The following is a 15,045-nucleotide window of genomic DNA, read 5'->3' as shown; positions in this document are numbered from 1 at the left end:
AGAAGTCAAAAAAGCGTCGTTTGGCACACCAAGCGGCAGAGTCTTTGGCCCCAGCTCTCAGGGAAAAGCTGAAACGCCTACAGAATAAGGATCAGACGGCAGAAGATCTGGAGCCAGCAGGTACTACTGGGCACCCAGACAGAAAGCAAAGGCAAGAAGACCCGGGGGGTGAACATCACCCATCGCAAACTGGGATCACGACCAACGTTCCAGCAGGTGGTTCATTGCCAGGTCAACACGCACCGGCAGCACCAGTCAATTGGGCGGACGATGACGCAGAACAGGGTGTAGATAACATGGCCGATGACCAAAGTCAAGAAGAAGACCCTTTTTATTAATAGAGTTGGCAAGATCGCCTTGAGACTAAACGAGGGACTGATGACGGCAGACAGATTCCATATGCAAGTATTATGCAGTTAATAAACTTACCTGAACTATCCGGCACATGCTCCAAACCTATAATGTGACCACATTAAATATTAACAAAATTCAAAATGCCACTAAAATAGCCGCACTTCAAGATTTTATCTATCAGTCGGATACCGATATTGCCCTTTTACAGGAAGTGCTTATTCGAGACCTTCATATCCCAGGATTCAATGCTATTATAAATGTGGCTCTTGAACATAGTTGTGGGACGGCTATTCTTGCCAGAGAGGGCATCGAAATGACAGACATTTGTAAATTAGACTCTGGGAGGGACATTCGGTGTAACATCCATAATACAGCTATTATAAATGTTTATGCACCATCAGACAACAATGCACGAGAAGAAAGGGCCACGTTTTACAAAAGTGATATCTTAATTTTACTTCAGGACAATCCTGCTGATGTTTTGCTTGGAGGTGACTGGAATTGCGTACTCAATGACAAGGACCAACGGCCAAATTTTAATAAGTCCGAGGAGTTACAGTATCTGGTGTCGCACATGAAATGGTCAGATGCTTGGGAACTGAAATTTCCTACATTGGTCAAATTTACTTACTTTAGTAGCAGGTCCCAAAGTAGAATTGACCGATTCTATGTCTCAACTACTTTAGAAAATGATGTTGCTGGCGTTGAAGTAATACCTACCTTTATTTCCGACCACCTAGGCGTAAAGTGCAGCATCCGGTTAAGAAAACAGTCAGCTTACTGGGGCAGGCCCTTTTGGAAACTGAATATAAGCATGTTCTTGGAGGACGCCTTAGCTGCAGAAATACAAGAGACTTGGCGGGCCGCCTTACGAGTGCGTCACAAACATCGGTCCACCGTTGAATGGTGGACCGCTGTGGCGAAGAAAAAATTAAGGGCGACTCTGATAGCGTTTAGCAAGGAGAGGATGAGGTGGATAAGACACACAACAGAGTTCCACTACGCCTGCTTACGCGATCTTTACGAGGAGCCAATGTCCCAGGACATCTTAATACAGATCAACAAAACAAAAGCAGCGCTACTCAATATTAAGAGATCACAGCTAGAAGGATTAAAAATCAGATCGCACATAGTATCTTGGACGACGAAAATGCCTCAATATATCACCTCATACAACACGCCAAACAAAGGCGACGAAATTTTATAGGGTCCCTCAGAGCCGAATATCAGAGAGTCCTCACCAACCAGAAGTACATGATCGACGAGGCGTATCGATTTTACAATACCCTGTATAGTGTCAATCAGATAGACGACAATGCTGTACGAGACCTCTTATCATCAACAGGCCTAGAGAACACTATAACGGAAGAGGACAACCGCTACTTCTATGCTGACCTCACCAAGGATGACGTTTTTGACGTAATTAGGTGCTCACCTTCCAAGAAGTCACCAGGTCCAGATGGGCTGCCACTGGAGTTTTACCGAACGTACTGGCACATTATAGGCAATGCATTCACGGACATGATCAACGAAATTCTTCATGGGGAAGATGTCCCAGTGGCCTTCAAACAGAGCATAACAGTGTTACTTCCAAAGGGCAGGACCACAGGTTTAAAGGATATCACAAAGACACGGCCCATAAGCCTATTGAATTCTGACTACAAAATCGTAGCTAGGGTTCTTAAAGAGAGACTGCAACCGATTTTGGGAAAGATCATCGGTAGTCATCAGACTTGTCTTCCAGGGCGCAGTATCTTTACAACTGTAAGTGCGTACAGGGACATAGTTTCGATTTTTGCAAATACCACAGCAAATGGTGGTCTGGCTTTTATAGACTTTAGCAAGGCATTTGACAGGGTCAATCATGAATACCTTCTGAAAACCATGACCTACATGGGGTTTTATGATGGTAATGTGAACGTTATAGCCAACATCTTAAATGGTTTAACAACAAACGTAACTATTACTGGTCATCGCACTAAAGATATTCCCGTAGCCAGTGGAGTCCCTCAGGGGAGTCCATTGTCAATGATGTTATATGTAGTTGCCTTGGAACCACTTTTAAGGAGGTTAGACGACGTATTAGAGGGAATGCTCGTATCAGGCATGAAACAAGTGACGAATGCATTCGCAGATGACGTAGGAATGATAATTCGAAGCGCCGCAGACATAGCAAGGTTCATAGAAAACTTGCAGTTGTACTGTATCGCATTGGGTGCGAGAATAACTGACACGAAGAGTGTTTTTCTAAATCTGCACGGACAATCTGACGTCACCAGCACTTGGGCGCAGAGTGTGGACCGGCATACTGCCCTGGGAGTTACTCTCTACAGCTGCCCTCTTCGGATAATAGCATCTAACTGGAGAACTGTACTCGACAAGGTCCGTGGCACGCTCATTTTAAATCATATGAGGGACCTCAATATCAAGCAAAAAATTAAGTTGATAAACTTAGCAGTTTTATCCGGAGCAACTTACTTCGGACAGATTTTGCCAATACCCAAGGGAATTGCTAAAGCGATAATGTAGACACATTTGGCACGGGAATATCTTTCGAGTTGCTGTGGACACGTTGACTTTACCACCGGAAGAGGGAGGCCTCGGTCTCACAGATATCCACAAAAGATCTACTGCCTTATTCCTTAAGCGGTCTTTGCAAGTTATCGAAAGTCAACCAGACGGTCTGTCAGCCTAAATTATTCAACTTTTTCAAACCACAAAGCTTCCAACCGCCGATAGATATAAGTCTGATTAATTATAAATTAAAACATATTAGGTTCTTCTACTTTGAATTAAGCTGCATGAGCTGTATAGTACGGGATAAACGCAAGAGAAACTATCGCTATATATTCAATAGTTTACGAACGGCGGCAAATTGCAATAAGACACAGGCCAAGAACCCAAACCGCGACTGGATAACTATATGGAACAACATTAACAAAAAGTTCCTACCAACGGAAGTTCAGGTGGCATGGTACAGAGTGGTGAATAACGTCATTAGTACTAACGAGAAACTCCATTCCATAGGTCTCAGTGACACAAACACTTGTCAGAAATGCCACGAGACTGACACTTTGGATCACCGCTTTGTCTGCAAAGGGTGTACAGATATTTGGGAAGAGGTAAAGCAGCAGGTCGCCTTTCTGACCCGCAGCGATGGGAGAGAGCTAAATTTGAATCTAATTTTCTTCCCAGAAAAGGTCTTTTTTCCAACACCAAAACATAATGCAATATTATGGCTTCTTGGGAACTACGTAAGTTACATTGTCAATTAGAAAGGTGACGATAATATCATGGAATACCGGACATATCTCCATGAGCAATACTTCCAAATACTGCACAAACAAGATCACAAAAAGCATTTTGGAAATATGTTAAGAATCCTGTTCCGCAAACAGGGAGTAGGTTAAGATGTCCCAGTATCAATCATCCCCAGGAAGAAGCGAGCTAAAGTAGGGGACTGCTGGTGAGGGTGAAGTACGGTGGGGACTTCGTGTGCCCCGTGGCCGCTACGGTAGCCGTGAAGGCCTCATCAGACCCCGAAACAGCTATGCTTACGGCGGTATCACTAATAGCAGCTGCATTTAGAATCCCAGTTCATGCTTTTTTCGAAGTGGATCTTCAAATTAATTTCCTTCTTTCATTTCAAATAAAAAAAATGCAAAAAAAATACAAAAAAAAATAAATAAATAAAAAAAATAACTAAATACAATAAAACACAAAATACAAATAATAATAATAATAATAATAAAAGGGTAGAAAAATGCTCGCTTTCGACGTGGGCGGCCCGTTTTCTTTTTCATGGCCACAGCAATATAAAAAAAAAAAAGTGGCAGAAAAAAAATAGCTATGTTGGGAGAGCGTAAAAAAAAAGTGGTTAAAAAAAAAAAAGTTGGTAGAGCGTTCTCTTTGCATGTGAAAGGTCCCGGGGTCAAGCCCCGGCGCCTCCATGTTTTGTGGACAGTGCATGGTAAGTGTTGGTCGTGGCGAGCCTAAAGACACGCAAGATGTTGCAAAGCCAGCGTCACAGCTCATATGATGTATACTGACGTAAGGAGAGCAAGACGTAAATGTGAGGACCGGCTGTTGTCGAGGTGTCATCGTGTGCACATCTGCCTTAGGTATAACGGCCTAACCTCAATGAAGTCTAGAGAGTGGACAACACGTACGTCTTTCTCAGAGCGGTGTCCGAACGCTATTTTCGACGTTGTGCGTGCCACTTTCATTTTGGCCAACTACGATTCGATACAGAATGCAGGAAACCTGAAAGACACCCTCACGGACACATTGAGAGTAGTGTTTGTCTGCGGAATAATGGGAATGCAAGGGTCTGTGATATTGATATGGTTGTATGTTGCACTATTCGTCAGCAGGGGTCGTAGCTCAGATGGTAGAGCGCTCGCTTAGCATGCGAGAGGTAATGGGATCGATACCCAGCGCCTTCACAATTTTTAACACATCTACATGCGTACACTGCCATGCAAGTGGGATAATTCACAGCCAGCGAATGTGTCAAGGCAGATACGAGCGGACGATTAGCAGCCACAATTGGCAAGCGTGCTGTTACGCGCAGGAAGCACCCTCCTCCCACCGCTACACTGAATTTAGAAACAGTACAAGTCTTCCCTTAAGATTCTCAAACCTATGTCGGAAAGATCTGCCTTGCGCCGAGTTCACAAAAATCGCACTGCACATTCCCATTCATGGAGTGAGTTGTATGTTTTGCGATACTCTGTCTCTGACAAGCAAGCAGAGGTGACATAGGCGCGAACACAGGAAGCTTGCAGCCCCTCGCCGCCTGCAGACCCCGAGCAGCCACACTAGGTGGGCGGCCTAAGCCGTAGGTGAAATGTGCTCACTCGCTTGGGCGGGACGTCAAGCTCTAAATAAGGCTGTCACTAGCGTGAGCGTCGTGGAAAGTCGGAAAAGTCGTCTGCATGGGTGAGTGCCATGTTTGGGGTGCGTTTCGTAGTTTGCGCAGTGCAATGGAGACGCGGAAACGTGTTGTGGCCAAGTCTTTTGCAGTTGGACGATAAGAGTTGTACACAGTAGTAAAGTGAGAGGCAGTGAGTTGGCATGAACAGTCGAGTGCACAATGGGGCTTCAGATGTGCTTGTTACCTCAGGCGCGGTGTGATTGTCGACAAGGAGTGAAAACGGAGCAATTTGTGACTGTCCTTTCAAAAAATGGCTCTGAGCACTATGGGACTCAACTCCTGTGGTCATCAGTCGACTGTCCTTTCAATTTAAGACGTTAAAAACGGACGGAATTTGCAGTCGTAATACCAGAGCATCGAAACTACTTGGAACTCTTGTGTATATGAACGTGACCGCGCCTTTGTACACTGGTCCCTTCACCCCTACAAACCAACCAACCCTCAGGTCCGTGCACATCAGAGTAGCAAAGAATGGAAAACAGCACAACTTGGTTGCGCTTGGGGGCGTAGCTCAGTTGTTAGAGCGTTCGCTTTGCATGTGAAAGGTCCCGGGGTCAAGCCCCGGCGCCTCCATGTTTTGTGGACAGTGCATGGTAAGTGTTGGTCGCGGCGAGCCTAAAGACACGCAAGATGTTGCAAAGCCAGCGTCGCAGCTCATATGATGTATACTGACGTAAGGAGAGCAAGACGTAAATGTGAGGACCGGCTGTTGTCGAGGTGTCATCGTGTGCACATCTGTCTTAGGTATAACGGCCTAACCTCAATGAAGTCTAGAGAGTGGACAACACGTACGTCTTACTCAGAGCGGTGGCCGAACGCTATTTTCGACGTTGTGCGTGCCACTTTCATTTTGGCCAACTACGATTCGATACAGAATTCAGGAAACCTGAAAGACACCCTCACGGACACATTGAGAGTAGTGTTTGTCTGCGGAATAATGGGAGTGCATGGGTCTGTGATATTGATATGGTTGTATGTAGCACTATTCGTCAGCAGGGGGCGTAGCTCAGATGGTAGAGCGCTCGCTTAGCATGCGAGAGGTACTGGAATCGATACCCAGCGCCTCCACAATTTTTAACACACCTACATGCGTACACTGCCATGCACGTGGGATAATTCTCAGCCAGCGAATGTGTCAAGGCAGATACGAGCGAACGATTAGCAGCCATAATTGGCAAGCGTGCTGTTACGCGCAGGAAGCACCCTCCTCCTACCGCTACACTGAATTTAGAAACAGTACAAGTCTTCCCTTAAGATTCTCAAACCTATGTCGGAAAGATCTGCCTTGCGCCGAGTTCACAAAAATCCCTCTGCACATTCCCATTCCTTACGTGCAGTCGGCTGCTACTGGTGTTGCTAGTTGTGACTGCTGATGACAGATGCCGTAGCAATCAATTCATGGAGTGAGTTGTATGTTTTGCGATACTCTGTCTCTGACAAGCAAGCAGAGGTGACATAGGCGCGAACACAGGAAGCTTGCAGCCCCTCGCTGCCTGCAGACCCCGAGCAGCCACACTAGGTGGGCGGCCTAAGCCGTAGGCGAAATGTGCTCACTCGCTTGGGCGCGACGTCAAGCTCTAAATAAGGCTGTCACTAGCTTGAGCGTTGCGTGAGCGTCGTGGAGAGTCGGAAAAGTCGTCTGCATGGGTGAGTGCCATGTTTGGGGAGCGTTTCGTAGTTTGCGCAGTGCAATGGAAATGCGGAAACGTGTTGTGTCCAAGTCTATGGCAGTTGGACGACAAGAGTGGTACACAGTAGTAAAGTGCGAGGCAGTGAGTTGGCATGAACAGTCGAGTGCACAATGGGGCTTCAGATGTGCTTCTTACCTCAGGCGCGGTGTGATTGTCTTCAAGGAGTGAAAACGGAGCAATTTGTGACTGTCCTTTCACAAATGGCTCTGAGCACTATGGGACTCAACTGCTGTGGTCATCAGTCGACTGTCCTTTCAATTTAAGACGTTAAATACAGATGGAATTTGTAGTCGTAATACCAGAGCATCGAAACTACTTGGAACTCTTGATATATGAACGTGACCGCGCCTTTGTACACTGGTCCTTTCACCCCTACAAACCAACCAACCCTCAGGTCCGTGCACATCAGATTAGCAAAGAATGGAAAACAGCACAACTTGGTTGCGCTTGGGGGCGTAGCTCAGTTGGTAGAGCGTTCGCTTTGCATGTGAAAGGTCCCAGGTTCAAGCCCCGGCGCCTCAATGTTTGGTGGACAGTGCATGGTAAGTGTTGGTCGCGGCGAGCCTAAAGACACGCAAGATGTTGCAAAGCCAGCGTCACAGCTCATATGATGTATACTGACGTAAGGAGAGCAAGACGTAAATGTTAGGACCGGCTGTTGTCGAGTCGGCCTTCGGCGGCCGTGCTGAGCGGACGTGTGGTGCTTACGTTGCCGCTGCTGCTGGCTGTTGTGGTGAGTGCCGCCCTTGCTGCATACATTAACGTGTTATTGTGTGGAATATGTGTAGGATTCCAACATGAGTCAATTAGCACGACGGGATACTTTGAAATTTGTGTTCGATTCAAACTATGTAAGACCAAAATCGTTTGAATTAAAATCGTGGATTGAGGAAGCTTTGAAACGATCCTTTGATGACATTCTTGGAGTCCATTTGTCGATAGTTAGCAGCACTGCCTATATTAAGTTTAAATCTGCTGAAATCTGTGACCAAATCATTGAATCTTGTAGTGGTCGTTTGAAGTTTAAGCATAGTGATGGGAATGTTGGAGAGGTTCACGTGTCTCATGCAGGGTTTGGTGTCCGCATCGTTCGAATATTCGAAGTACCGTTTGAAGTACCCGCGGAACATATCAACGCTGCTTTGGCCAGTTATGGTAAGGTCATCAGCAATTTTGCGGAAAAGTGGTTGTCTTTCAAAATCCCCGTTTTGAACGGTGTTCGTCAGGTGAAGATTAAGTTGAAGATACACATCCCGTCATATATCACTATTTGTGGATACAGGGCGATCGTTATGTACGACGGTCAACCTAGAACTTGTGCAGGTTGTGGTGCCACTGATCACGTTCGCGCTCAGTGTATTCAGCGACGAGTGACGCAATTACCACCTGGCGAAAGGACGGTAACTAACAGGATGTCGACACTGCCTCTCACATATGTAGCGGCAGTCCGCTCAACCACGGCCGCGGAAGTGCAACCTGACGTGGCCACAGTTCCCAGGGCTTCGGACACTGTCCTAGATACACCCATGGACACTTCCAGTCAGGAAGGCATCGCTGTTACTACTACAGAAGTACCGGTGGCCAGTAGCATCCCGGCGGTTCCGTCTTTAGACAGCCACCAAGAGGTTGCTAACTCCCAGGAAGACCACACTGGTCGCCACGTTAGCAGCAATATGGATCCCATTTCCGCTCCAAATGCACTTCCTCCTGCACAGGACTCCACTTCTTCCTCGTCGGCTGCAGAACTTCAAAGAGTCGAAACCTCTCCCAAGAAACACAAGAAAAGGAGGATCGCCCACAAGAATGCCGCCCACACCGCACCACCTTTGCGCGAAAAAGGGACGCAAATTGCCCGTTCCTTACCTGACGTCTCTCATGACCGCCCCACTGAGCAGCCGCAGCATGAGACCCCACAGGTCTCGGACGTCTCCGTGCCCCACCCCGATGGTGACGGCCATGTCGCTGCGAACGAGGAACAGAACCCTCGTGAGGACCTCAGAGATACCCCCGAACATCAGTCTCAAAATGATCAGGGCGCAATTGGCGAGGTGACCGCTGTTCATGTGGTCAATTGGGCAGATGACACTGACGATGTAATAATGGACCAGAGCCTGTCTGTGGTAGGGCAATCTTCAGGAATTTTACCCGCATTATCGGCCGGCGACTTAAGTAGGACACGACCTGTCTCCAAACACCCGACGGGGGACGATGATTACCTATCTGATACCTACTAAAGGATTTAATTTTCTGTGCTTCTGCATATCTACTTTGCTTTTTTTCTTCTCTTTCTGCCAGTATTTAGCAGTTCATGCTGTCCTACCGGGATTATAAGTTAGCCACACTTAACATTAATAGAATTACTTCTGTACAGAAGCTCTCTAGCTTTCGTGATTATTTATACAGCTGCGATGCTGATATTGTGATGTTGCAAGAGGTTGATGATAAATTTCAGCCTGACATTCCTGGCTACCAATTACTCAAAAACACCACCCTAGACAGTTCTTCAGGTACCGCTCTATTAACCAAAGTGGGCGTGGCCGTCTCCGACGTTGAACGACTCGAAAATGGCAGGGGTATGGCGTGCCTTATCAACGGCATTAGATTTGTTAATGTATATGCCCCTTCCGGGAATCAGAATAGAACGAGACGAGCTGCGTTCTTTGCCAATGACTTATTATATCTTTTACGCCGCAGCCGGGAGGAAGTGGTTACCGGAGGCGATTTTAATTGTGTTTTGAAGCCAAAGGACCAATGGGCGAACTTTAATGGATGCGCCGCTCTCGGCGAAACAGTACGTCAATTAGAGCTGGAGGATCGTGGGAAATAACACACGGGGAACAACGGTGCTTCACATACCATACTGCACAAATGGCCAGCCGCCTCGACAGGATCTACGTGGGGAAAAACCTGCGTGAGCGGGTATCTTCCTCGGAAACGTGGCCCCTGTATTTTTCCGACCATTTAGCTTACCATTGTATCATTCGTATGGCGCGCCAGCAAACTTTCCGTGGTCGGACAGGATGGAAACTTAACGTCAGTATTCTCAGGGAACAGGAGTTGCGAGACCGTCTACAAGAAACCTGGGAAATTTGTTTACATCGATGACCAACATTCCCATCGGTCACGCAGTGGTGGTGCCGTTGTGCAAAACCTAGGCTTATTCGTTGTTTGAAGGCGTATAGTTCTGACCGGAGCCGGATGCAGAAAGAGACGTTTGAATTTTATTTTCGCTGTCTCCGTGACTTGTATTCTGAAGCACATGTCACGCAGGAAAAATTTCCTCAGATTAAACGGATCAAATCAAAGTTGACGCTCCTCAAACGCAGGCAAATGGAAGGCGTTAAAATCCGTTCGCGAGATAGCGCCGGCACTTCTGACGAACAACCATCCGCCTTCCACCTAGGGAAAGAGAAACGCCGAGCACGACAAAAATTGATTACCCGCTTACGAACTGAAGACGGTACCTTTGTGACGACCCAGGCTGAAATTAAGGAGTCTATAACGGACTACTACGGGCGACTATACAGGGCACAACCAGCCGATGATGCGGCAATCGCGGCGATGCATGCATATCTTCCGACAACGCTCGATGAGGACGACAGGCAATTGTTGATCAGTGATGTCACCGCGGTGGAGATTCGGGAGGCGCTGAGCAGGGCTCAGGCCAACAAATCGCCCGGCATTGATGGTCTGCCGATTGAATTTTATAAGCAGTTCTGGGACCTCCTCGAACATTGTTTTGTTTGCATCTGCAATGAACTGCGCGCCGGCCAGCAGTTACCAGATGGTTCCAATGACAGCCTGATCGTTCTGGTCCCAAAAGAATACCCCCATCAGGATATTGCCAAATTCCGCCCCATCTCCCTGTTGAACTCTGACTACAAGATTGTGGCCCGCGTCATAGCAGGTAGACTTAAAAATGTCCTTGCAAAAATTATACATCACAGCCAGGCAGCAGCGGTCCCGGGCCGCACGATCTTTAAAAGTCTTGCAGATTACAGGGAGCTCATTTCGTTTACTGCAATCACACGCCCGGAAGCAGCAATCTTGGTTTTAGATCAATGTCAGGCCTTTGATCGGATCCTGCATCGCTACCTCTTCCACACCATGAACCACTTAGGATTTGGTGACGGCTTTACTGCAATGGTCAGCAACATGTACACCTCGGCCACTTCTCAGATCATCGTCAATGGTCAATTCACCCGGCGGATTCCGATTCAGCGGTCAATCAGACAGGGCTGTCCCATGTCCATGTGTCTCTTCGTGATCGCAATTGAGCCACTTGTAAGGATGTTGAATTGTAACCTTCAAGGTTTAAACCTGTATTCCAGCACCCTCAAATGCATTGCGTACGCCGACGATGTGGGTGCCATTGTGCGTTCGGAACAAGACCTCACGGCCGTTAGGAATGGTATCACCGATTACGAGCGAGCATCCGGTTCTCAGCTAAATTATGGAAAGACTTGCCTCCTGCCTATAGGCAGTGGATTTCGAACAGACGCCCCTTTGCCGTACAGAGGATGTGCGACTCTCAAACTTCTTGGTATCAAGATGAGCAGTTGCCCCCTACGAACAACGGTAGACAATTGGAAACATCTTTTGGCTATGTCTCGGGGCTGCTTACAGCATCATAAAGGCAGGGAACAGGACTTATTGCAGAGAGTTCATTTCGTTAATACCACAATTCTCTCGAAAATTTGGTATGTCGGACAAATACTTCCTGTGGTCGACAGTGTTGCGAGGAAAATTATGTCGGCAGTAGGTTGGTACATCTGGAGGGGTGACATCTTCAAGGTGGGCATCAATGTCATCACTCTCCCACCAGACAAAGGCGGCCTCGGCCTGACGGATGTTCAAACGAAATGTAAGGCACTCTTGATCCGGCGTACACTGCAGCTCTGCCACGAATATCCCGACAGCGCGCTGAGTATGGCCATACGGACATTTAAGCCTCAGACTATGCACATCCCCATCAATCTTCGGGAAACGCATTTCAAAGCAAACCACATTACGATGTTTCTTTTAGAAAGTAGTTATCTCCAAACGAAATCGAGTGTCCCGCTACGTGACCTTACCACTGCCCACCTCTATCGGCTACTGTACGACACAGGCAGGGACAACCGCATGGAACTGAAGTATCCCTCTAAAGACTGGGCTCTCATCTGGAAGACTATACATAACAAAGTGCTAGATACCGGTATTCGATCACTGTGGTATAAAGTTGTTAATGAAACTCTACCCACAGCCGAAAAACTTCATAAAATACATTTGTCAGCTACTGACAAATGTAGGGAGTGCGGCCTTGTCGACACTTTGCAACACAGATGTGTTTGTGGTGCGAACAGTCTTATTTGGGAATGGTGTAGAATGACCATGGCCTTGATCTGCCGCACGGCACGACGGCACATCTCTCTTACGTCCGTGCTCCAACCCGACGACGCGTACTACCCCACAACCAAGGCAAACACCTGGACGTGGTTGGCTGGACACACACTATGTTACTTACTTGGCGCCCAGGAGAGGCGTTCATACCGGGACTACAGGTTATACCTCGCCACACAGGCACAACTGCTAATGCAGGATGTCAAACATAGGCAAAAGTTTGCAAACTATATCTTAGCGCTCCAAATCACGACCCTGTAAACGAATTCAGTAAGCTTTCTTCCACGGCCACGTATACTTACACCTTATCAAATATAAATAAAAAACTAAATAAATAAATTAACAATAAAAAAAACAAATACGTACAACGAAAACAATGAACCAACGAAAAAGAAGAAAAGGAACAAAGTCGATATTCATGGTGTCTGCAGTTGTCACTGATTGGGAATGTTCATGCTTGGTGTTTTAACTGTCTTGTTTAACCTAGCCCTTCGTCTCCGTTACTTCAGCAGGAATTTGATTTACATTCTCCCAACACGGATGGTGAAGCTGACCACTCGTTTGGACGTGGTGTCCACTGGGTTTTTCGTTTATGTTTTATGTTTGGAAACTTACATAGAAGATGTATATGTTTCACTCAACTGCGAACACTACTTGCTTCTTCATTTATTTGACGTCGACGAGGGAAGATGAAATAGGATTTATTTCTTCAATTTTTTCTTTCCTTCTTCTTCAAATCATTCCGCAGCAACATGGATTTCATAAATTTGTCTTTTCCACATTAGTATGCAGTGCGCAGTTTATGGCGGCTGAGTCGTTCGGAGCTAAGAGAAGGAGACTTGGGAAACCACACAACAAAAATTGAATTTATCAGACTAGTCCAAGCCATCGCTTGGGGAAGCCAAAGGCATACAAACTTTCGAGAAGACGAGCTTTGAATGACGTCGGCACCCTGCAACTCCGCATTCAGTAAAATCGAATAAACAATATTAAAAGAAAAATTTAAAAAAATAAAAAAAATAAAAAAGGTGGTAGAGCGTTCGCTTTGCATTTGAAAGGTCCCGGGTTCAAGCCCCGGCGCCTCTATGTTTTGTGGACAGTGCGTGGTAAGTGTTGGTCGCGGCGAGCCTAAAGGCACGCAAGATGTTGCAAAGCCAGCGTCACAGACTCATTTGATGTATACTGACGTAAGGAGAGCAAGACGTAAATGTGAGGACCGGCTGGTCTCGAGGTGTCATCGAGTGCAAATCTGTCTTAGGTGTAACGGCCTAACCGCAATGAAGTCTAGAGAGTGGAGAAGTTGCTCATCTTACCAAGAGCGGTGGCCGAACGTTATTTTCGACGTTGTGCGTGCCACTTTCATTGTAGCCAACTACGATTCGATACAGAATGCAGGAAACCTGAAAGACACCCTCACGGAAACATTGGGAGTAGTGTTTGTCTGCGGAATAATGGGAGTGCAAGGGTCTGTGACCTTGATATGGCTGTATGTAGCACTATTGCTCTTCGCGGGGCGTAGCTCAGATGGTAGAGCGCTCGCTTAGCATGGGAGAGGTACTGGCATCGATACCCAGCGCCTCCAGAATTTTTAACACACCAACATGTGCACACTTCAACCAAGTGGAATAATTGACCGCCAGCAAATGTGTCAAGGCAGATACGAGCGAACGATTAGCAGCCACAGTTGGCAAGCGTGCTGTAATGCGCAGGAAGCACCTTCCTCCCACCACTACACTTAATTTAGAAACAGAAGCAAGTGTTTCCATAAGATTCTCAAACCTCTGTCGGAAAGGTCTGCCTTGCGCCGAGTTCACAAAAATCCCACTGCACAATCCCATTCCTTACGTGCAGTTGGCTGCTACTGGTGTTGCTAGTTGTGACTGCTGATGACAGATGCCGTAGCAATCAATTCATGGAGTGAGTTGTATGTTTTGCGATACTCTGTCTCTGACAAGCAAGCAGAGGTGACATAGGCGCGAACACAGGAAGCTTGCAGCCCCTCGCTGCCTGCAGACACCGAGCAGCCACACTAGGTGGGCGGCCTAAGCCGTAGGCGAAATGTGCTCACTCGCTTGGGCGCGACGTCAAGCTCTAAATAAGGCTGTCACTAGCGTGAGCGTCGTGTAAAGTCGGAAAAGTCGTCTGTATGGGTGAGTACCAAGTTTGGGGAGCGTTTCGTAGTATGCGCAGTGCAATGGAGACGCAGAAACTTGTGGCCCAGTGTTTTGCAGTTGCACGACAAGAGTGGTACACAGTAGTAAAGTGCGAGGCAGTGAGTTGGCATGAACAGTCGAGTGAACAATGGAGCTTGAGATGTGCTTGTTACCTCAGGTGCTGTGTGATTGTCGACAAGGAGTGAAAACGGAGCAATTTGTGACTGTCCTTTCAATGTAAGACGTTAAAAACAGACGGAATTTGTAGTCGTAATACCAGAGCATCGAAACTACTTGGAACTCTTGCGTATGTGAACGTGTCCGCGCCTTTGTACTCTGGTCCCTTCACCCCTGCAAACCAACCAACCATCGTGTCCGTGCACATAAGAGTAGCAAAGAATGGTGATCAGCGCAGCTTGGTTCTGCTTGGGGGCGTAGCTCAGTTGGTTCAGTTCCGCCGCAGCAGTGGCCGTGTGCAGACCTGCCGGAGTGCTTGCTCCGCGCGTTTGGTGGCGCCTGCAGCTGGTTG

General features: G+C 47.2%; 3 non-coding genes across 3 annotated transcripts; all 3 read left to right on the top strand.

Annotated features, from left to right (window-relative positions):
• Window positions 1–5,790: 5,790 nt before the first annotated feature.
• Window positions 5,791–5,863, top strand: Trnaa-ugc. The gene has a single exon. It is a non-coding gene; the product is annotated as a tRNA-Ala (tRNA).
• Window positions 5,864–6,285: 422 nt separating this feature from the next.
• Trnaa-agc lies at window positions 6,286–6,358 on the top strand. The gene has a single exon. It is a non-coding gene; the product is annotated as a tRNA-Ala (tRNA).
• Window positions 6,359–7,429: 1,071 nt separating this feature from the next.
• Window positions 7,430–7,503, top strand: Trnaa-ugc. The gene has a single exon. It is a non-coding gene; the product is annotated as a tRNA-Ala (tRNA).
• The last annotated feature ends 7,542 nt before the right edge of the window (window positions 7,504–15,045 follow it).

This window comes from Schistocerca americana, chromosome 9 (genome assembly GCF_021461395.2).
Source record: "Schistocerca americana isolate TAMUIC-IGC-003095 chromosome 9, iqSchAmer2.1, whole genome shotgun sequence".
NCBI classification, from domain to species: Eukaryota; Metazoa; Arthropoda; class Insecta; order Orthoptera; family Acrididae; genus Schistocerca; species Schistocerca americana.
The sequence above is the reverse complement of the archived record's forward strand: the minus strand, read 5'-3'. Positions and strand labels throughout refer to the sequence as shown.